Here is a 25,026-nt window from a genome sequence, read left to right as displayed (position 1 = left end):
CCTGACAATGTGCATGCGTCTTACACAGCAAGCCCTCTCTAAGAACAAAATCTTGAAAAGAAAGAAAACATCATCATTGCAGGTAAAATAAAGGAGAAAGAGACGCTCATCACAGTGTTATTTGTGATATTAAAAAGCCCGGAACCGGTCGCTAGGCGCTATCATAGAGTGAAGTAAATCATGCTGCAAATATTAAAATGATGCTGTAGAATATTGTCTGTAGCAGTGGGGGGATGTTTTAATATGTCATTAAACTTAAAAATCCTGTTACAGAATAGCTTGTGCAGTACAAGGCCGTGCATGCATTACAAGGTCAATGACACAGTTAAGAGTGTAGCTCTGGAGCCTGGCTGCCTGTGTTTGAACGGATTTCTGTCACTTACTAGCAGAGTAAGTTAATTGGGCAAATGACCTCATTGGGCAGTGGTATTTCTTGCACCTGATGTCACAGAGTCATTCTTATCTGTTAACCCACATGGGTAATCACAGTCATGGTGACATATCACAACAATAGCTGACAATCTGACTCTTTAAGGTGTGAGGCACTGCTTTTCTTTTTTTAGGATTTATTTATGAGAGAGAGTTCTTGCACAGGCATGAGGGGCATGGGGTGGGGCTGAGGGAGAGAATCCTTAAGCCGAACTCCCTGAGGAGCGTGGAGTCTGATGCAGGGCTTGATCCCGTGATCTGTGAGATCACGACCTGAGCTGAAACCAAGAGCCGGATGCTCAACCAACTGGGCCACCCAGGTGCCCCATGAGGCACTGCTTTAAACACAATATAGGGCTCTCTTCCTTTGCTTTCTAGCTCTTGTCTCAAATTGTAATTCTATACCCGTCTGTGTGTTTGTTTGTGGCCGCCCTGGACCGGGAGTTTCACGTGGTAATGTTTCTCTTGTTCAGCCTTTTTTAAAAAGATTTTATTTATTTATTTGACAGGCAGAGATCACAAGTAGGCAGAGAGGCAGGCAGAGAGAGAGGAAGGGAAGCAGGCTCCCCACCAAGCAGAGAGCCCGATGCGGGGCTTGATCCCAGGACCCTGGGATCATGACCTGAGCCGAAGGCAGAGGCTTTAACTCACTGAGCCACCCAGGTGCCCCCAGCCTTTTTATTAACTCAGTGTGTCATATGCTTTGTATCTAACCAGCATGTTGGATGAATGGATGGATGGGTGGGTGGTTCACGTTATAGCTCAACTCTGGTTTCTTGAAAGGGATTTATACCCCTATGTTAATCTGCTCAGGCTGCTATAATAAAAATACCATAGATTTGGGAGGCTTGAACAACGAACGTTGATTGCTCGCAGTTCTGGGGGCTAGGACGTCCAAGAGTGAGGTGCTGGCAGATTTTGTGTCTGATGAGAGCCCGCTTGGTGGTTCACAGCCACGCACTCATCCCGCCGTGTCCTCACAGCAAGCCTCCATCCTCGTAACCTTACCACCTTCCCAAACCCCACTTGGCAGTACTATCACTTTGGGGCTTAGGATTCCGACACATGGATTTGGGGGGAGGCAAGCCTTCAGTTTGTAACAACTCCCTTCCTATAGAAGCATGTGTGTGTGACAAATCCACACCCAAAGCATTCCTTATATTTTGACGTGCACCTCCGTGTACACCTGCCATTGCCAGTCATTCGTGATCCGCTCGATGCCTGGGCTTCTCTGGTGCTTAGCTCTGCTCCCCCTTTCCACTCTTAGCACAGTCTCTTACGGTAGTAAATGTGCAGCATATGTTTGCTGTCCTGGGACAGGAATCTGCTAGTTGACTGGGATAGCTAATTCGATTAACGGATTGTTGTTAATGAATAGAAGCAATGTAATGTGTCATTTTCCCCAGTTAACATGTTTGCATTTATACTGGATTCTTCTGTCATTAGAAAAATCTCCAGGGAGGGGCACCTGGGTGGTTCAGTCCAGGAAGCATCGACTCTTTGATCTCAGCTCAGGTCTTGATCTCAGGGTCGTGAGTTCAAGCCCCGTGTTGGATGCCATGCTGGCCGTGGAGCCTACTTGAGAAAAAAAAATAAATAAATAAAAGGAAAAAAGAGAAGAAAAATCTCAGGGGATTTGAATGATGGGAATGTGGGGTGTTGAGCTAGATTACAGAATTTTTGAGATAGGCGTCTTTGGTAGCCTTTACGTCCTATGATGTAGGAAATGTCTGTCTAGGCATGAACCTTGACCTAAATATGCAAATGAGAAATAATGAAGGCTGCTGTTGGCTGAGCATTTACTGTGTACTGGGCACCTTGCTAAGCATTTCACGAATGCACTAGCTCCTTTTGATTAATCCTTACAATACTCCCATAAAAACAGGATCATTATTCCCCCCCCCCTTTTATTTTACTGAGGAGGGAATCAAGGCAGAGAAAATAGGTAATTCCACTAAGGTCACACTCAGCTAATAAGGGACACAGTTGGTGTTTGCATCTAGTCTGTCTAATGCGACATCCTCTTAAGTGGTCCCTGTGCTTCCTGCCTCCCACCAGATTGTAGGGCTGTGCTGCCGTGTTCTATGGTTATGCAGTTGGATGGCAGCACAGCGCCGTTCGAGGAGGGAAGATAATACAAGGCTGACACGGAGCCGGCTGCACCCAAGCAGAGCGTTAATGCCTACCAGTGGGGGGACTTGCTGGCAAAGCCAATGCAGGGAGGTACTGGAATCAGCTGGGAGCCCAAGTGGAACATCACCAACACAGAGCAAAGGCAGGACGGGGCAGAGTTAAAATGTTTGTGCTGATGGAAGAAATGGAAGGGTTTTATATATATATATATATATAAATTTATTTATTTTTTTCAGCATAACAGTATTCATTGTTTTGCACAACACCCAGTGCTCCATGCAACACGCGCCCTCCCTATTACCCACCACCTGGTGGAAGGGGTTTTTAATTTAAATTTAAAATTTTTTTTCTGGATGGGTTGGAGTAAATGTAGGGACCCCATTGCCCTCTCCCTCTGCAGCCTGGCCTTATGTTTAGATGGCAGGGTACTTTGAAGGTTAATTTTTCCATCTTCGACTTGATTTGCAGGTTTAGACAATGCTTTTAAAAATAGAAGAGTGGGGCATTTCTTCTCCAGTTCTTGAAAGTAAATAATTAAAAGCATTAGACAGTGTTTGTCCTTGGCATTCAAGGAAAGCTGTGAAGAGGGTGAGTCTGGAAATAAAGAATTTGTCTTAAACACTGAATATTTAAATGTTTAATTCTCTAAAGTGATGGATTTGTTTTAGTGACAGAATATTATACTACAGTTCTCGGCTGAACTTGCTGTCATTGTTGCATTCATAAATTAATTTATTATTTGGAGTGGTTTGAAAATAAGCTAAAATGCCAACTAGTCACACAGGGAAGGAGTGATGGTTTGGGACATATGTTGACAAATGTTTGCCCAAGGCAATACCATTCTTGAAAGGAAGTTACCCTTTAATTAAAAGCTATGCCTTTTATATCCCAACATTTGATTGTTTGTCTTTCATGAAAGTTTAGATAAAGGAGTTTGTTAATTATATTTCTGTCTCCCAAAGTGGTCCTTTTCCATTTGCTTTTGTTATCATGGCTTTTTCCAATTTCACTTAACTAATGAGGATGTATCAACTATTCCAAGTTATAGTAGCAAACACTTAATAATCACTAAAAACAGTTTACTAATTAATACAACTATCGGACCTCAGAACCGTGTTTTGAAATTATATGCATTGTTCAACCCCATTAGTGCTATTCATTTTGATTTCAGATAAGTAGAAAAGATAATTTTTTCATTCAAAAGAGGTTCACTCTCAGTAGATTACTAAATGTTTGACAAGTAAAATGTAAAATAGCATAGTATCATATGCAAAAAGCATGGGCATTTCAGATGTTTCTTTTAAAAACACATAGGACTGGGCACCTAGGTGGCTCAGTTGGTTGAGTGACTGCCTTGGGGTCAAGTCATGGTCCTGGGATTGAGTTCCACATCGGGTTCCCTGCTCTGTGGGGATCCTGCTTCTCCCTTCCCTCAGCTGCTCCCCCTGCTTGTGCTTGCTCTGTCTCTGTCAAATAAACAAATAAAATCTTAAAAAAAAAGAAATGAATATATGTGTTATATAAAACATGAGAGAATATTTAAATTAATATACAGAAAAATACCAAAAAAGAAAAATTCAAAAATTTCATCTGTAAAGACATGACTACAACTGTTTTTACATATTTTTTAATTAATTTATTTTTTTCAGCGTAACAGTATTCATTGTTTTTGCACAACACCCGGTGCGCCATGCAATTCGTGCCCTCCCTATTACCCACCACCTGGTTCCCCCAACCTCCCACCCTGTTTTTACATATTTGAGTAGACTTTTTTCACATGCATACTTGGTGTCCAGATACACATACATTTATATGATCAGATATATTAGTGGAGATCACACTCTACATGCATTCATAAAATGTATTTATATATTCTATACTCAATTTTGGCTTTTGCTAGTTCTTTCCTGTTTGCTTTTTTTCCCCTTAACCTTTTAATCTACCATGACTAATTCTATCAGAGACGATTCTCTGGTGGCAAGCAACAGAAACCTATTTCAACTAATGTAACCCAACAGGGAATTTATTTGAAGGGTTGTTGAATGCTCAAAGGGTTGAGGAAATAGATTTATAAAGGAGAGGAGTTTAGAAAGTTCCAGAAGGTGTCCAGAAGAGCAGAAACAGCTGCCCCTTCTGCAGTGAATGAACTCCAGTGAACCTGAGTCTTTTTTGTCACCGATGAGAAAAATTCCAGGGAAAGTGTGCCCCATTGGCTAGATTTAAGTGATGAGTCTTTCCTTTAGCTGGAAGTGGGAAGGTTCTGGAGACACTGATCAACAGTTCAAACAGACAGTGTCCAAAAGAAAAATGAGAATCTCCTTTAGAGGAATTCAAGATCAATCGCCAATGGCCCATGATCTAATCAGTTGTGCTCACATAATAAAATTGTCATTAAAAACTGTAAAAGACTGGGTTTAGGTAATTTCTGGGTTGGTGAACACATCAAGGTGCTGGGAGGGTAGTGTGCCCCGAGAGGGCATGTAAGCTTTGCACACCTTCCCCCATACCTTGCCCTAGGTATAGTTTCCGTTTGTCTGTTCTTGAGCTGTATCCTGCATAATAAACCCACACTTGTAAAGTGAAAACAAAACCAAACAAAACCAAACCAAGAGTTTTTTTCTGAAGGAAGATGGAGTGGATATGATGCCCAAACACACCAAATATTTACCACCATGATCTTATAACTTTTTTTTTTTTGGTCATTTTGATATTTTCAATGAGATTTTGAACTTTATGGTAGTGATTCTCAACCTGAAGTGGTTTGATGCCCCAGGAAACATTTGGCAATGTATGAGGACATTTTTGGTTGTCCAGCTGGGGGCATTACTACTGGCATCTTGTGAGTGGAGATCAAGGATGCTGCTGAGCGTCTCACGATGCTGGTGCCCACAGTGAAGAATGATCTGGTCTTAAGAGTCAATGGTCTTGACGTTGAAAAACTTTAGTCTAAGTCAGGGTTTGTATTTTACACTTCTTCAATCCCTGTATGTCCTAGGAGACAATTAAGCATAGCGGACATTGGCCTGTTGGGGAGTTTAGAGACCCCTTTCTGGCACTTTTCCATTCCCCATCTTTACCTCCAAGGAAGAGAAATACATCAACAGATATATCATCACATATGTAACCTGGAATTCTTTTTTTTTTAAAATATTTTATTTATTTATTTGACAGAGAGAGAGGTCACAAGTAGGCAGAGAGGCAGGCAGAGAGAGAGAGGGAGAAACAGGCTCCCCACTGAGCAGAGAGCCTGATGCAGGGCTCGATCCCAGGACCCTGAGATCATGACCTGAGCCGAAGGCAGAGGCTTAAACCACTGAGCCACCCAGGTGCCCCTGGAATTCTTTTTTATTCTTTATTTAAACTCCATGTAGTTAACATATAGTGTACTATTAGTTCCAGGGGTAGAATTTGGTGATTCATCAGTTGCATATAACACTCAGTGCTCTTTCCATCAAGTGCCCTCCTTAATGCCCATTACCTGGTTACTCTTCCCCTCCTCCTCCCCTCCAGTAACCCTCACTCTGTTTCCTAGATTTCAGAGTCTCTTTTGGTTTGCCTCCCTATTTTCATCTTATCTTATTTTTCCTTCCCTTCCCCTATGTTCATCTATTTAGTTTCTTAAATTCCACATGTGAGTGAACTCATATGCTATTTTTCTTTCTCTGACTTATTTTGCTTAGTATAATACTCTCTAGTTCCAGCAACATCATTGCATATGGCAAGATTTCATTCTTTTTGATCAAAAAGAATGAAATCTTGCCATATGCAATGATGTTGCATGGATATATATATATATATATATATATATATATATATATATCCCACACACCCTCTTTATCCATTTATCTATCAATGGACATCTGTGTTCTTTCCATATTTTGGCAATTGTGGACATTGCTGCCATAAACATTGGGGTGCATGTGTGCCTTTGAATCACTATGTTTGTATCATTTAGATAAATACCCAGTAGTGCAATTGCTGGGTCATAGGGTAGCTCTATTTTAAACTTTTTGAAGAACCTCCTTAACTGTTTTCTAGAGTGGTTGCACCAGCTTACATTCCCACCAACAGTGTAGGAGGGTTCCCCTTTCTCCACATCCTTGTTAATTTTAGCCATTCTGACCAGTGTGAGGTGAGATCTCATTGTGCTTTTGATTTGGATTTCCCTGATGCCAAGTGATGTTGACCATTTTTTCTTGTGTCTGTTGACCATTTGTATGTTTTCTTTGGAAAAATATCTGTTCATGTCTTCTGACCATCTCTTGGCCGGATTTTTTTGTTTTTGTTTTGTTTTGTTTTGTTTTTGGTGTTGAGTTTGATAAGTTTCTTAGAGATTTTGGACACTGGACCTTTATTTTGATAAGACATTTGCAAATACATTCTCCCATTCTGTAGGTTGCTTTTTAGTTTTGTTGACTGTTTCCTTTACTGTGCAAAAGCTTTTTACCTTGATGAGGTCCCAATAGTTCATTTTTGCTTTTGTTTCTCTTGCTGGGATGCTTAATTAAAATGAAAGTTATACTCATCAGAAAAGGGAGAGATCAACATTGATCAAAGTAATCCAGAGTTTTTCTGAATATGATGGGTACAGGTTAGCTCCTGAATGATCAGAGAAATTCAGAGTGGAGAGCAAAGGGGTAGGTAGGGAAGGAATGGAATTCCACTTGTGTAGATAGACTGTGACTAGAGATGTGGCAGAGGACATGATTATAGAATGAGTCAGGGTGGTGTGGGCAAGGTAATATATTGGCAGAACATTGAGAGGAGTTCTAGGTAAGGCAGAGGATGAAATTCTAGTGACTTTAGGAGTCAGACAGTAGAATAAGTGTGGAGGGTTTGACAATGAACAGTGACAGCTAGGGGATTGCCTGCCCTGTCTACACTTCTCAGCAGCTGTTTTGTCATAGGAATATGAACTCAGTGTTTCTAGATTTTCTGAGTTTTCAAGGGAAGTTGGAAATTTGAATTTCATTTCAGATGAACCTGGAACTCATAAAGGTAGGCCTTTAGGCCAGTAGTTCTCAAATATGAGCACACATCAGGATCACCTATAGGGCTTGTTAAAGAACAGAATTCCAGATCACATTCCCAGAATTCCTGATTCTGGGGTGGGTCTGAGAACTTTTATTTCTGGTGAGTTTTCCAGATGATGCCTATGTGGCCAGTTGAGGGACAGCACTTGAGAGTCACTGAATTAGATCGAAACAACACAAACCAAACAAGAAGTAAGCAAAGATTGTTACTGAAATCATTCAGAAACTCCTTAGAAGTCAAAAGTAGCTGGTTATTTATTCATTTATGAGAAAAAATGCGTGGCGGGGTGGGGGTGGGGTTTGGGAGGCAGGGCAGAGGGAGAGAATCCTATGCAGTCTCCATGCTCAGTGAGGAGCCAACCCAGGGCTCGATCTCAGGACCCCAAGATCATGACCTGAGTCAAAACCGAGAGTCAGAGGCTTAACTGATGGAGCCACCCATGTGCCCCCAGATGTATTTAATTATAATTATATAATTTTTAATTATAATTTTAAGACATGCCTTTAATTTTTTTCCCCCCTAGACATATAAGGTCATTTGGTTTAGATGAAGAAAAACAGACCCAAGGAGATTGAGTTGTCCAAGATCCCATAGCCACTTTGTGGCCAAGTTCAGAGTACTTCCCTCCGCTTACAACATCATGCTGCCTCTGCTGAATGAGCAATGGGGAGCCATTCTGGGGCCATGTTACAGGAAGCATCCTGGGAGGAGTTATGTTGTAGGAACCCAGCAGATGCCTAGATGGTAAAGGCAGCCATTCAGGTGCTTTCTACCACAGCTAAGCTTTCAATGGAAATGGGATTAGTACCCTGGCTCTGAGATGCCTTTTTCCCCTTATGGGCAAAAATGGCATCCTTGGGCTTCTGGGGACACACTCAGCTCCCTTCTCATAAACACCAAGAAGACAGCAGAGGTTGAATGTCCTGCTTTTGAACAGAGGTTGAAGCTGAGAACCGGGGACCTGAGAGAGATTGATTCCAAAGTAGAAGTTCACCTTTCACCAAGGTGAGTATTAAAGGGAAAAACAGAACAAGGATTTGTCTTTGAGAGGTACCCTTTAATAAGGCAGACCATCTGGTTCCCTGATTTAAAAGATCTTTCCTCAGGGGCCCTTGGGAAAGCATGTCTCTCACTTGCTTTGCTTTGGCTTCCCATGGTTCAGGAGCTGCCCAGTGGAGAATTATCCAATACCACTTTCCACACTCCCTCAGACACTTGACAGCACTTCTCTGCTCTGAGTTAATCCTGAGAGCAGACTCCTTATTGCTACAAGCCCCAGCAGCACGTTCATGGTTGCCCGCCTCCATGTGTTACTGTCCGAAAAGTCATTGTCCATCTGATGACAAATTCTCCTCCTCTTCCCTCTTCCCCCTTTCCTCCCTCCCTCACTCTTTCCCTCCTTTCTTGCCCCCTCCCTCCCTGCCTTCCTTCCTTCTTTCCTATATACATTTGGCAGACTTTCCTGAGCAATGGGTACTGCAGGGGGAAAGAGGGACGTGTAAAGCAGACTCACCAGCCTCAAAGAGCTCTTGGTCTGTTAAAGAACTTTACACTTGATCCTGAATACTTAACGTGGAAGGCAGACATGCAAGTATTAAGCAGAATCCAGTCTTTTCTACCACATGACCTTCGTTTTTTATAGAGTAATTTTTGTTGTTGTTGTTATTTCAACCTATAGTTATTGAGTTCTCATCTACTGTGTGCTTGAGATATTGAAGGGAACAGGACCAAAAAAGGCTCCTGATGGGAATGGGTGAGGAAATAAGTTAAGAAACAAATGAGCAAGACTTGCAGACCCAGAGAAGTGGTGTAAGAGAATAGATACCTGTAGGAAGGATGGCTGGGCAGAGAGGCTCTTTGGATATGGTCAACTTGGGTGACTTTCCTGAGGTATTGATAGTGGGCTGGGACCTGCAGACCAGGCATGCCAGGACCTTGCTGTCCAGACAGTGGAAATAGCAAAAGCACGATTCCCCGAGGCAGACGTGCGGGCAAGCTGAAGGAGCTGAGAGCAATCCCATACATCTGGAGCAGTCACCAATTTCAGGGGAATCATATGTGGGGTTGGGGGGGAGACGGACAAAAGCAGAGACCAGATCATTGAGTCTGACAGACCTTGGAAAAGGACTTAGATTTTATTCTTAGTGTAAAGAGAAAGAGCCATCGGAGAATTTTGAGCCACAGAGGTGACTCTGGCCAAATATATTAAGAAGGTTCAGGTGTCCTGGGAATGTCCCGATACGATTTCACCAACATAACCTATGTATGTGTTCAATTATACCCGTTGAATCGACTGCCTTTTTATATAAACAGAGGGTGACTGCTGAGCCCTTCTTGAGATCAAACCTACTCTGATTTCATTCTTCCCAAGAAAGATTATGGAATATTTATCCCAGAAAGATTATGGAATATTTATCCCAGAAAAATATTTAAGGAAATAGATTTGGGCCATTGACAGTTTTATCTGAAGGTTGGCTTTCAGAATGTGTGATTTCTCTAGGCAACCCCTGGTCATGATAATTTTCCAGGGAAAAAAGAAAAATTAAAATTACCTTGAATTAGTCATCTTGTTGATCGAAAGGACTTCTTCATGCCTTCCTTAATCCCCAGTTCTCTTAGCTACTATAGGAATGACCTATGGTTTTCCTGCAGTATTATTAGAGCAAAGCCCTTAAAATTCCCCTTTCCTGTCTCCTTTGGCTAACTGTTTGATATTGGGTATCAGTGGGCGTACTATCCCTTATCCTAACACTCCTTCACTACTTGGTTTGAATTATTTGGTTTTGCAGACAACGAAAAGATTGGAAGATGAAGGCAAGGTCCGGGGAAAAAACAAGTTACATCTTGTGTCATAGTCCCATAGCATGCCGGGAAATAAGCTAGTCAAACCCTTCCCAATAAATATTAAAGGTATTTCCCCTCTGTGGCCAACTGCTCTTTATTGGTCTCTTTTATTTTTGCACCACTGGCAAAAAAAAAAAAAAAAAAAAAAAAGCAAACGCAAAAAGAGAGTGTGAGCTTGCTGATTTCATTTTATGGGCCAGTATTTGCAAGGCGTGTCTTCATGACCTTGACAGATAGTCTACCCAGTGGAGGCAGGAGTCTGGTTTGTTTCCCAAGCACCCCCAGGGGTTTTTGTGTCTAAATTCCAAATCTTGCCCAACTGTGAGCTCGGACTTAAATCCTTATGCAAAATAACTGTGAACAAAAATGGTATTTGCACCAAGTCCTCTCTAAATTCAAGCAAAATGTAGTCCATAGAATTATGAAGGAAGTGTTGATTAAGAAGTGACAGGAGAGATTTGTGATAATGAAGGAAGGAACCACAGTTGTTTGGAGACCCGCCAGCTTCTTGCAATTAATTTTGCTCAGAAGTCAGCAGGATGCCCTCCTCTGGCTTGCAGACTGAGTGGGCATTTTGCCTCTCAGATTGGCTGGGAGTTGGTTTGGTGCTTGAATTTAGGAATGTCCCCCACCTCCTTTACCCCAGATTTCTAAAGCAACCATGGTTTCATATGGAAAGCGAGGGTCACTTTTCTCCCTGTACATGGAGTGAAACAAGAAGGAGAACATGTATCAATAGAACAGTGGCCTCATCGGGAGGTTCCCTCCTATGTCATTGTGCCTCAGGTGTAGAGCGAGAACATGGGTTGTGAATGTGAAGGGAGTCATTTCCAAATGCACAGAAAGGCTCACCGTATGCAATAGACACAGTGGGTAGAAGGCAGGGTGTGCTCACCCTTTGGCTTATGAGTTTGGAAGGTCTGTGCATAGAGCAACAGAAAGTTCCTTCAGCTCAACAGCTCCTTGTGTGAACTCCATCACGATGGGCTTGCTGGGACTTCTAAAGCATCTGGTTTCCCCTGGAAATATCCCATCGACCACACTTTTCCTTAGATAGTTCTCTGTTCAGTGTTGCCAGGGCCCGACTAACTAACTAATTAACCAACCAACCCAGTGCTGTTTTTTTCTTTTCATGATAGCCGAAGCTCATCTTTCTATCATCCTAAACTGGCCTTTGATTTGTGAGAGGAATATTCTTCCTGCTCCGACCTTTCAAAAAAAAAAAAAAAAATAAATTCAGGAAATAATGAAGAAGCACAAAATTCCCATCTTCAAAAATCTTCAACTTACCATATTGATTTGATGACAGTTTTGCAGGGAAGTTGGAGGCGGGACAGAAAGCCATTGTGAAAGAGATTATATGCAAGCATTTTCCTGAGCTGGGGATTTTCCAAAGTCTGAGAAGGAGGGAAACGACATTAATTAGTTAAATTTTATTAAATGCAGTTCCCATTTAGCCATTCTATTCTTCATTTATGTTTATGTTGCTTTGAAGATCTCCATTCCATAAAGCCATTTAAAAAATGTTTCCGCTGCATCATTGTACTCGGAGGGGCTCTCCCGTATCTCTCTCTAATAGCCTCTGGTTTATAAATGAGTGTCTGGTAACCACTAGACTGTACCCTACCAACGAACTTCTAATAGCTAGAATTTGGTTCTTTAGAAGTAGAGGGTAGAGTGTAGCTCTGGAGGGAGGCAAGTTTTGGGGGAATGACTAACATAAACTCCCATGAGGCAGCTTTTGGGTTTTCTCAAAGAGCGATGCTGGGACTTGTGTTACTGCCGTAACCAATGTATATCGAATGTTTGCAACTTCACATAGTTCCTTCCCAGAATTGTAGCCCAAAGTTCTTTGAAAATCTCTTTCCTTTCCATTTGTCTCCCCTGTACCCCTACCCCTCACTGTGTTTTTTTTTTATTGTTACCTAATAGTTTATTTTTATTATATTTTACAAATAAGGGTTGTTTTGTGATGAATCAGGGATGGGACAGAATCTGTCTCTTTACTAAAGACCATTTGTGAAGCACTTTGGGAATTCAAGACTTGGTTTGTGTTAAATGTTTGGGAAATTCTATCTTCATCTCTCGATTCTGTTTTTGGAAATACTCGTTGTGTTCTCTCTTCTCCATAGACTTGTCATCTTAACTCCTCAGGTCCCAAAGCAGAACACAGCTTCTGACCGACCTGCATATTGAGTCACAGTGCTGCTTCCCACAGCTGAGTGACTTTGAGGAGGGTGCTTGCCACCTTGAACTTTGCTTTTCTCTGCAATACGGAAATAATACTAAGTCAGAGAATTGTTTTAAGGATTGGGTGAGATATTGTGTATCTAATACTTAGCACACAATGTGTGCTCAATAATTATTAGCTGTCATTTCCATTCAGAATGTAGTTGACTTCTTTTTCAGTGGGTCCACACATAAAAATAAATCAGTAAATGTGACTGTTGTCAAATACTTATTTCTGGTAGGTCTACTCTTCTTCTCTTCACTGCCATGTACCGCCTCACAGGTTGTACACTGCCCAAATCCAAAGGGTATTGTTCACTTAGATGATGATATACACAGTCAAGGCGGAGGTATACTTAGCATCAGGTCCTCATTCTCTGTTAATCAATTACTAATACCAGTCTTTAAATAAACGGAAAAATATTGGTGGGATCAGAAATAAATACCTCAATGGTATTTTAGATGGATTTTCTTTATTATTATTAAAAGATAAAATGAAATTATGAATAGGGAGCTAAGCGGTTTAAATATTATCATACTATTTCAAATATTAGGTGTCATCATTATGATTACTCAATTGAGGTCATTTATCCAATTGAGGAAGCTTAATAGATTCTGGAATCTAATTTTAAGTCACGTCACAAATAGAAACCATTTATTGAATGATTTGGATGGTTAAATGTTAGGAGAATGAGTAAGTGGTTCCTTGATCCACACTTCTCTCTCATTATTCTGCCTTGGATTTCTAGGTAATCTATTTGAGCGATCAGAGACAAAAATTCATCGGGACAAAACTAGATGGGAAAGGGGTAAAATGATAACATGCCGAGGAAAGTCAGTATCTGCTTATTTATCAGATAACAGGGAGAACCATTTATCTCCTGTGCATGACCATGAAATGGGATAAATAACCAAATGACAGTTTTATGAATTTAAGCCTGAATCACATTCATCCTGTATCTCCTAGACATGCCCTAGATGTTTTGCAGTCAAATTACTGTTTTAGTCCACTTCAGGGGTGATGATTAGCATATTTATTGGCTAATGATGAGCTATCAAATTATCAGCCACTGGTCAGAAACATGTTACTTGCCAGGTCCGTGGTGAATAGCCTGAAGCCAAACAGATGGCTCTCGGCTCTGGAATGCCAACAGGCTTGTTGGAAGGCTCTGACTTTGCCCCTGACCCAGAGCAGCTGGAAAGAAGGATTTAAGGAGAAAAAAACAACCTTAAGACAGAAAAATCAATTTGCATAAATAAGATGGACTTCTTATTGGGGAGGATAGGGAAAAAGCAGAATCACTGGAGAGAGAGAAAGTAAGAGAGAGAGTGGGAGAGCAAGAGAGGGAGAGCGAGGAAGTGGGCGAAGAGAGGTAGCGAAGGAGAGAGAGAGAACGCGCGTGAGAGAGAGCTAGAGAGAGAAAGGAAGAGAGAGAGCACTTTGAGTTTTCAGTTTCATATTGGAGCTTTTCTTTAAGCTTTATCTTTGAAATAATGATAAAAAGACTTTGGCTGTGCAAAACCATGTGATTTGAGAAAGAAGCTGGAAACGCTGAAAGGGGGGGCGGGTTATTGAACCTGGTTCAGCAAAGACCTTGAGGAGGCATGCCCGCAGAGCTGTGATGTCTGCAGTGTGGCCCCGTAGAGAAGGCGGTCAGCCAGATTCCGCCTGGTGTCAGAAGGAAGCTGAGGACCCCCGGGTAAAAAATTGCAGCAGGGCAGATTTGAACGCCAGCTGAGGAATTCCCCCTTCTTTCTCTGTCTCTCAGAATTATCTGAAATGAAATGAGATTGCTCTGTGGGAGTAAAGGGATGCTTGCAGACAGAGAGACATTTAAGCAAAGCCTGGATCGTCCATAATTAATACGTGACTACTGACCTCCTGAAATGGGATTCTGAGATACACCAGACTCTGCTCACGGATGCCCTTGTCCTTGTGAAAAGTTTATTGTTGGGAAATCTCTGATATTTCCCCCCAGCTTTATTTCGAATCATGAGGCTGCACAAATCATTCGTTTCAACAATTTCCCCACCAAGCTTTATAATTTATGTAAGCAATGGCAATTAAAAGCTGTATTGCTTGTCCTCTTGTTTAGTTTGCTTATACTCAAAACAAATTTGTGCTAATTTTCCCGTTATCGTACAATACAGACTGCTAGCTTCTGGTGCCAGACAAGAACAACACTTAGGTCTTCTGTTAATCTGTCATGTATTTACTTACTCCTGGGACATATAAATATATTTGGGGGGGGGGTCCAAATAGACCTCGGGGCAGAGACCTTTCTTTATATGAACCTATTTGCTGAGAAATGAGTTTGATAAGTGTCTTCACACCAGTGGCCTAGAAGATAGAATATAACATGAAGTTAACCAGATAATATGCTAATTCATCAAATTAATGCCTGTGCATCCAACTCCAAATATATTTCATAATACAGCAGCAGGGCACAGTTACATAAATATCTACAGATCAATGTGTGAGAAGAATCACATCTTAATGCAAAAAGTTTATCTCTTTTCAAAGCTTTTTGCATCTCTCACGATAATAGCTGTATTTTGTATTTGTTTTCTCAGTGCTCTGGAGTCTTTGAGGAACCCTTGGCTTTTCTGTTATTTTTGATGAAAAGTATTGCTCGGCCACAGGTTATAACTTCCCAACTGAAAACAGGTCACCCTGTCATTTAAAGGAAACAAACAAAAAAAGTTAATACAATATAGCGCCGGAGGAAAATGTCTCAGACCTTAATGGGCATCAGCTGATGAGCCTGATGGCTGTTTCCTGCAGTGGTACTCGGAGTCCAAGCTGGACCTGCTGGAGTCAGTTTACAACTCAATTAGTAATAATCGCGCCTCGGATAAACCTCATTGGCTACGATACTGCCACTGCGCAAAGCTGTCAGTTTACAACTCAAATCGAATAAAAAGATCAGGAAGATGAGGAGTGGTGGTGGGGGGTGGGGGGAAGAGTGGGGGGTGACAGTCTTGGGATTTAAAATGTTGGTACCTTTTCCCTTTTGAGTAGAAACTATTAAAGCCCTGTGAAATCCTCCCACAGTCCAGATCAAGAGAGGAAAGTCATATATATGTTTTTTAAAGTCATTTGACAATGCATTTTCAGCCTGGGGCACCTGGGTGGCTCAGTCGGTTAAGCGGACTCTTGATTTCAGCTTAGGTTGTAATCTCCACGCTCAGGGTGGAGTCTGCTTTTCTTTCTCCCTTTGCTCCTCCCCACTGCTCACGTGGGCTGGCTCCCTCTCAATCAAATATATATATAAATAAAATCTTTTAAAAAGATGCATCTTCACCCTATGACATTTCTTAAAATGTCCAAATTCTCAATATTTTTAATATCAACACTCTGAATACTAAACCATGAGCCTTATGACTGAGTTGGTCTGATTTGTGGATTTACTCAGGAAGGAGGAGGCTGTATTACAAGCTCAAAATGACTTTCAGACATGAGAAGCCATGGGTGCCTGCCCACAAGGGGGACAGAGTTTAGCCTGGGGGTGTTGTTTGTTTCCTTTTGACTTTTTCCTTTCTTTGGGGGGAATATTATGAACTTATTTTTCCGAGTAATTTTGGAAGTTCAGAGAATAATATAACAACTATATTTTGTGTGTAGCTGTTGCATATTGTGACATAATGCTATGTAGTTATTCTCTGATTTTGGTAATGTTGAGATGTATTGATTTATGTTACTCATTTTAGTAGCTTCATGATGCCCCATTATGTGAGTACATCATGATTTATGCACCTCGATCACTACAGATGGGCGTGTAGGTTATTTCCATTTTTGACTATCACAAAAAATAAGTCTTCAATCAGACTTCCCATCTAGAATATATATTTCAGAAGGGAATTGTGGTGTCCAAGCCTACGTGTTTGTAAATTGTCCTCCAAATGTCTCAACATTAGTTGATCGGAATACCCCTCTCTCCATGCACTTACAAGTAACTGGGGTTCACTTTCTCTTATCTTTAATGGGAGGTAGATGAATTTGAAGTCACTGATTTTCTCTCCAGTTTTAATGCTCTGTGACAGAATGCTTCACTTAGGATCAATGCCCTCTCCCCCTCTCCCCTTCTCCTCCCTCTCTCTCTTCCTCTTCTCTACTCCTGTCCTCTTCCCTCCTTCTCCTTCCTCTCTCCTTCCCCTTCCTTCTTTCCCTCATCTCCTTCTTCTCTCTCCTCCTGTTTTCTTCTTGTTTACTTTTGCAGCCATACCCACGGCTTCAGTTGGCAACTACATGCTGAAGACAACCAGAAATCAAGAAAAGATAGGATTTCAGTGAGAAGGTGGTCAACTCTGGATTGTGAGTAATGCCACACAGAGGAACCAGTGTCTACCCTAGTTGACTAGTACTGTGTCTGTCCCATAGCAGATGGTCAATAACATAGTGTGAAAGAAATGAATCTTAGTTAAACATAGAATTCAGAGATATATTGCAAACTTCTATAACTTTCCCATCTTGTAAAAGAGAACCATAAAAAGTGGCTATTAGGTCAAAATATACAAGGTACAGAGGTCATGCTTCTTTTATTTCCCCCAGGCTTTGCTAGATATTTCTTTGTAGTGTTTTAAACCAAATTGCTGAGTAGAAAATGCCCCATGTTTTTGTTCTCTGCTTAAAATAGATTGTTTAGTTATTTTGTAAATTTTTTAGGAATAGAGATTCCCCTCAACTTTGAAGCATTCTGAAATTGACTAGAATTTAGTCAATTCTAGTGGTACCCCAAACACAACAATCACTATTCCGTAGCTCTGATAAACAGGTTCTGTCTGGCTTCACTCTACAGCACATTTGAAAGTTGAATGTGTTGTCCACCAGACATCGGCGGTTTGGTTCGTTCCTTTTCCTGGGAGAATAAAACACTCAAAATGTCTATAGCGGAATTGGCTTACTAGAAACTTATTTTTAAGTCCTCCAAACACGAGTAATTTTTATTTTGTCATTGTTTTCTCATTTTTGCCTTATTTCACAACATTTTTAAAAATCAAACTGGAAAAGACAATGTGGACCAAATGTTCACAACTTAGCTCAATGCCTGATGTATTTTCTACCAGTCCTTTATGAGTTTCTTTGAGGGTAACAAAGGATATTATGAATTTTTAATGGAAAATAGTCAAAAGAAGGTTGCTGGGTTTTCCCTCTTAGGTTTAGAGGTAAAATGATTATTGTGGATACATGTGTTTTTTTCTTTATTTTGGTTTGGTTTATTTTCTGTAAATAATTGATTTATGTGTGTCTTTGTTATTTTATTTGGGGCCTAACCTCCAGCCACTCTTCTTCTGTAGACCAGATTTCAGCAGGGAAAGCCAATCTTTTTAGTCAATGAAATTTAACTGGGATTGGTGCCACTCCTAGCTCTAGGTATGGTCATGGGTCTTGGGGCCCATCATTTCTTCCTCCTTGTCACAGGGACTGGTTTAGGTTTTGGAACATGAGGTCTAGGACTTCTCAAGAATCTGAATGAGAGTTACTGGTCTTGAATCTAAGAGCCTAGATCTCTGGCTGCCATCTTTCACCAGACAGACTCTGAGAATGAGGCCAACATAGAAGAGAACAGAGATATCCCCGTGTCTAGGTCCTGATGACATCCTCATCATGTGGTCAGCCCATTTGGGTCCTGTACTTTTCAGTTACACGGATAAATTCCCTCTTAGTTTAAGTGAACTTTGGATGTATTTTTGTCACGTACAACTAAAAGAGCTTACAGAGATCTGCTGCCTTTAGCAGAGAATTATGAAATAATAAATGCATCCTAACTTCATTCTCTAGAATCCGGAGAGCTTAGAATGGTTACATGATAAGGATCACAAGGAGTGTTAAGGGGTTAGAAATTAACCTACAAATCTAACCAGAATACAGGAATACTGTTGTTGGAAAACTGAGGCCCAGGCTTATTCCTCTCTGATATTAGGAAACTTAGATAAAAGGTTTGCTTCAGTAGGTCCCCACTCTCTGTATGGTTCTCCTTCACCTGGTAATTCGAAACCAGCCTCTCCTATTGAGGTGAGGACATGAGGTATGAAGGAGAGACCCCAAATATTCCTAAACACCTGCCTGGGTTGTATAAAGTTCCTGAGAATTTAAACACATGATAAATAAGTGTCCTATTAATCAACAAGACTCATGGTGATGGAGTGACCATAAAAATGTAAGCTATTTAGGGGAAGATATACTGTCAGTAGAATGAGATTTGAAAAGCATTTAACACTGGATCATTTTCTTTACAAAAACATCCCATCTCCATCTCTGTCTCCTTGGAACATTAAACACAAATGAGTCCAGGCAAAATAGTAAGTCTTTCGATGATTTATGGTTAATAGTAAATTCAGAGAAAAACACACCAATTTGAGACATTATTGTTATTAAGGGACAGTCAATGCTTTCATCTTCACAATCAGCACGTACGCTTATGTTCTCTCTTTTGCATATTCTCAGTCATAGTCATTTTCAAGGCTGTATACATAACTGAATTTCTTTCTTTCTTTCTTTTTTTTTTTTTTTTTGTCCATGGTTTCTTCTGTTTGGAAAGATTTCATAATTTAATATTTTCCCCAGCAGACAATTTTACTTTCGGAGAAAAGATATGAGGCGATGCTCATGCAAATGGGAAACACATCTGGGATGCTGTGTTATCGTGATCTGGCCCCCAGAGTTTTCCTTTTACACTTTCCTCCTGTGCCATTTAACGCACACATTTGTATTCCACAGCTACATGGCCGTGGGTTCCTTTGTCCATCACTTCCCTCATCAGATTGGAAACTGTTTCTTATCTTTTCCTATCCTGTTCCAGCAAAAATGCACTATTTGTACCAAGTCAACAAAACCTTATTTATAAGCTATGATAGGACTGAAAACACCTAAAACCGAAAAAGCTGTTGGTGGTATTCTTTGATAAATTGAACCATTTAAGGAAGACACAGAACTTATCAGATCCCCACTCCAGGTACATGAACTGAGATCATCCTGGGGTTCATTCAAACTTTTCCGTTGTGCTTCGGGCAATGACTAAGAACGGGAAGCTGTAATCCCACAACCCAAAACAAACTCCCTTTTCTAAACATCCAAAGCAAAATGGAAAGTTTTAAAATTATCAGGATGGACACTCCCAGGACAGCTACCATGAGTAACACAATTCAGAGATAACGATGACGCATCTAGTTCAAATAAATCTCAACAATTCCCAGTGAGTTTATTAGAACAGCAAACATGTTTGTGTGGGAAGAATATGACCTGAGTTTTAGAATAGATTGAGGAATTAATCATATGAAATTTTAATATTAAAATATAAATGGAATGAACAAGGAGGGGCAATAAAATGTCCTAACTTTATCCCCAGAAAAGTTATTCCCAGCTTGTCCCAGAAAGAATCTCTTTGTTTCATGTTCTCATATCATAGTCTATGGCGAGAGAGAAAGAGAGAAAGACTGGGGGGAGGGACAGAGAGAGACACAGAAAGAATCCCTTCAGACTCCGTGCTGAGCTGGGAGCCTGACAGCGGTTCAGTTTCAGGACCCTGAGATCATGACCTGAGCTGAAATCAACAGTCCAACCCTTAACCAACTGAACCACCCAGGTGCCCCAAGGTGGACATTTTTAAATGTATTTGTATAGATTCTCAAGGGCAGGGAATGAATAGTTTTTTTGTTTTGTTTTGTTTTTTATTACCACTGAATTCTAATGCCATGTTAGATACATAGGAGATACATACATATTTGTGAATTAATTAAAAAGTTATACAAATAAATGCCCATTGAATATTGTTTATTGTGGTGGTTGGGAGGGGAACCTACATGTTAAACAATAGGGGAATTGTATTAAATGTATTTTGTATAAATGTATTTGTATGTAAATGAATGTAAATGTAAATACATTTTATGTAAATATGTAAAAAATTACAAATGTAAATTTGTATGTAAATGTAAAATGTATTTGTATAAAATGTATTTTGGTACATCTTTAATAATGAGATGGCATGAAACCAGCAAAATCAATGTTATTAAAGAATTTTTAAGGATATTGGCAAATGGACATGGTACTTAGAGAAGGAAGGCAGGACAAAAGTCTGCACAACTTTGAATAATGATTCTAGGGAATTCGCACAATTATTTTCTTTTTATCTCTTTCCTTTTCTGTTGCTCCAATTAATTGCTTTAGGGTAATTTTCTTACTCTCCGTACTCCTCAGATAGGAAGTTAATCCCATGGATATGTAAAAGTGAGGCTTAAAAACTCTTTGTGGAACTGTTTGGCTCCTGTATCAGGCTTGGCTCTGAGCATTATTTGATTTCCAGTGTGTCCTATAGACAAATAATTCCCTTAGGACACTTCTATGCACTTCTATGCACTTTCCATTGAAGACAAGGAATGTAAAAACTACAACGTGTAAAAGAGGATTCTGTTCCATGGGAAAAAATAGAATAACCCCATGTAATACATGATAGGCAAATGCTATGTATCTATAGACTGCATTAACTAGAATAAACATAGGGATAACTTAGTTTTATACAGTAGACCACTGTTTCTAAGACTATGTTCCGGAGAACACAGACTCCCAGAGATCCTTATCTGCTGGTCCAAGAAGGAAGGGTTTCCGATCAACCAAATGTGAAAAATTCTGTGTACTGTCTTTTTTCTTGAAATGCACAAATTGTATTTACATATTCAAGCTTCAGAAAAGTCCCCCAGCCAATAAAAAACTGATGAACATCATTCGTAATTAAACAAACTTATTTGTGCCAGATAACATTGTTTCCTAGGTGTGTTTGCTAAATTGATACATAGTCACTATGTATCATTTTCTCTCAGTAGCAAGTTAGTAACATCACCACACCTTTGTTTTTCTGAAGAACAAAACCCCAAGACCTTCTTGAAGCTTCTAGATTCTGGAATATCACTGTAACATCTTATTTTATTTATAGAATCTAGTACAATATAATCTGGTGAGCATGATGGTGTAGACATTTAGTAGCATAAAACAAAGCATCATTGAGCAAGCACTGACTCATAGTTGTGGGACTTAATCGTTTGCTAAGAAACTTACCTCCCCAAACAGTAGTATCACAGATCCCATGATTCAAGCTAATGAATAAACAAAGTATAAATTACCATATATGGTGAATATATGGTGGGTATTTGGGGCCAGTGAAGAGGTGTTTTAATGCTGTGAATTCTGTAGTTATCTATAAACAAGATGAGTTTAGGTAATAATGGCTTAGTTTCTCTAAATTGTTTTAATAACCTACAACCATCTTGTGTACAGGTATCACACTCATGTTAACACTGCATATTTTAATATGAATTAGAAAAAAATATCACCAGCACACCAAACCTGTGATTTTCCAGATGCTATTGTTTAGAATGAGGCTAAAGTAGCTCTAAAGTTTAGAAAATGAGTTGATCTAAAGAAAAATATTACAAGCAGTAACAGTACAAGTGATACACAGCAACAGTCTCTAAGGGGCTATGTAAATGACAAATTTGCGAGGACTGTCTCAGGAGATTCTTGTTAATTACCATCTCCCACATCAAATGACATGGTTCCCCAATCTGACTGTGCACTGGAATCATCTGGGAAGCTTCTACAAATACCAATGCAATCTCCACTCACACCAATTAAATCTAAATCTCTGGACATGGGATACGGGCCTTAGTAATTTTTGAAAGACCCCAGGTGACTCCAGTGTGCAGCCAGGGTTGAGAACCATTGGGTTTAGGTATCATCCTAATCTTGCTAGTGCTGCTGATTCATTTCTTTCTCCCAGCTGCTTCTGGATCTTTCTCTGATCTGACTTGTCTACATCCACCCCATGCCAGTCCATCTAGCCACACTGGTTAGCTATTTCCTTGAACCAGAACTGAAATATTAGCTGCAGGGAGTTCTTGATCTTTCTATGGACATGGTTCACATTCCAGCATTTGGACTGGTTTCCTGATTCTATTCCATAGATTTTAAATATTTATTTCTATATCTTAGAGAGAGAGAGAGAGTACACACATGTGCAAGCAAGCAGGGGGGAGGGGCAGAGGAAGAGAGAAGCTTGCAGCAGGCTTCCTGACATGGGGTTCATCCCAGGACCCTAACATCACAACCAGAGCCAAAACCAAGAGTTGGGTGCTTAACTGATTGTACCACCCAGGCACCCCAAATTACATAGATTTTTTAAAAAGATTTTATTTGTATGTATTTATTTGATAAAGAGAGATCACAAGTAGGTAGAGAGGCAGACAGAGAGAGAGGGGGAAGCAGGCTCCCCGCTGAACAGGGAGCCCAATGCGGGGCTTGATCCCAGGACTCTGAGATCATGACCTGAGCCGAAGGCAGAAGCTTAACCCACTGAGCCACCCAGGCACCCCCATTACATAGATTTTATAACTGAATTTTTACTGTTCTAGCTATTTGTGTCTTACGTACAACTGTGCAAGTCCCATGTAAAAGTTGGAGATATAAGTTTTCTCCAGTGCAAATGAACTCTGCAACAAAATTCTAAAACATTTGAAAATGGTTTCTGTAAGATTTTTCTCCGCAAGGTTTCTATAATTTTGCTGGTCAATTTCTTTTGTAGATGTCTTTTATTTGGGGATTTGAAAACATCTCTTCTGGACTGAGTTAGAGGGTGTTTACCTTATTATTTAAAATTTTCAATTCTGTTCCCTTCTCTGTCCTCCACATGCCTATTTCCCCCCACCCCCACCAAGTCTGCACAGACTCCCACTCTCAGACTTCTCTCAACTGATGGTATTCAAATAAAAGATGATTTTTGTTTTATTTTTTATTCTATAAGTAATTGCCAACTGCCCATCAATGTACAAAAGGTGGAAGTTGTACATGCCAAAATAGATTTTGTTTGATATATCCAGGCTGTGTGCTCAAATACTTTAGTTCATGGTTCTGGGACGGAAGCAGAAAAACTGCAGAAAGCAAAAGGATATGAGGTTATTTCCCTGCCTCAACATTGACCTATTTATTTTCTCACACCTGCAACTAATTTGTTCTTTTCTGAATGCAAGCAAATGTAAAAAATAGCCTTTCTTTAAAAAAAAAAAAAGATTTTATTTATTTATTTATTTGAGAGAGAGAGGGATTGAGAGAATGAGTGGGGAGAGGACAGAGGGAAAAGCAGACTCCCTGAGGAGCAGGGAGCCCAACATGGGACTTGATCATAACCTAAGCCAAAGGCAGATGCTTAACCTACTGAGCCACCCAAGTGCCCAGGTCTTCTCTTTCGAGTCATCCAAATTTTACAAGGCATTTTAGCTGTGGTTCTTCTCCTGTGAATCTTTCCTTGTCTACCTTCCAATCCTCTCTTTGTGAACCCCTTCCTTTTGTGAATCTCCCAGTTGACAATAGACTCTTGGGATTCAGAAGGGATCCAGTATGAAATTTTGTGAACTTCTGACATTGAGAACTCCTCTGTGACGGATTGTCAGATCTTTTCTGTGATGGTAAACATTAGTAAATATTTTCAGCTTTGTGGATTGTGCTGCATCTGTGGCAACTTCTCCACTCTGCCATGGTAGCATGAAAGCAGCTATAGGTGATAGGAAGAATTGAGTATGGATGTGTTTCAATAAAACTTTATTGAAAAAAAAGCCAGGTAGAGGGCCAGATTTAGTTTGCTAACTTTAGGGTATAGCGTATAATTGTTCCCACAAAGCAGAGTAAAGCAAAACTGAGAAATCTTAGTGACATCTGCAAACATAACTCAAAGACTAAAATCACTTACAAATCTATTAAGGTTCATCCTGCCTTTAAGATAAGCTCTGTACATTGTACATTATGTTAGCATGTTTTGGATATTGGCTCTGAACTTAGCTGAATCTGGGATGTTTTATCCACTTACCAGAGCTACTACTTGTAGGAAGACAAGCAGAGAATGACGAAGCTGTGTTAAGATGCAGAGGCCAGATGCTAGCCCCACCGCTAGCTCAAGTGGTTCACATCCACATAGCAGTCCTTTCAAAGGGCCATTGACCTTCAGTAACCATGATGAAGAGTGGAAACTGCAAACTGTCTATTTGTGCATATGAAGACTTCTGGGTATCGGGCAAGTTACCACTAAGTTATATGCACCACCTGAAATCCCTCACTCTTCTGTCTGTCTGAGCTGGTCATGTCTACTTAACCAGAAGACCAACCCCCATTTGTCCACACCTGCCACAACACTTAGCAGAGGATGAAACACACTGTCAGTAAGTGAACGTATTTTAATTCTACAGCCACTGGCTTAAGACATTGTTCCAGCTCAGGCATTGCTTCTGATTCGAAATATATTCATCAATGAAGGCATTTTGATTACATGAGTGAGCAATATATGCCAGTTCTATGTGGGTTCAGCTGAAGTGGTG

At 40.4% G+C, this 25,026-nt stretch overlaps 2 pseudogenes; both read right to left on the bottom strand.

Moving 5' to 3' along the window:
* LOC123926650 overlaps positions 1 to 25,026 on the bottom strand; it is a 49,890-nt pseudogene that overhangs the window by 5,022 nt on the left and 19,842 nt on the right.
* Positions 15,432 to 15,564, bottom strand: LOC123927315 (annotated as a pseudogene).

This window comes from Meles meles, chromosome 16, assembly GCF_922984935.1.
Source record: "Meles meles chromosome 16, mMelMel3.1 paternal haplotype, whole genome shotgun sequence".
NCBI classification, from domain to species: Eukaryota; Metazoa; Chordata; class Mammalia; order Carnivora; family Mustelidae; genus Meles; species Meles meles.
This window is presented reverse-complemented; position numbering and strand designations above follow the sequence as displayed.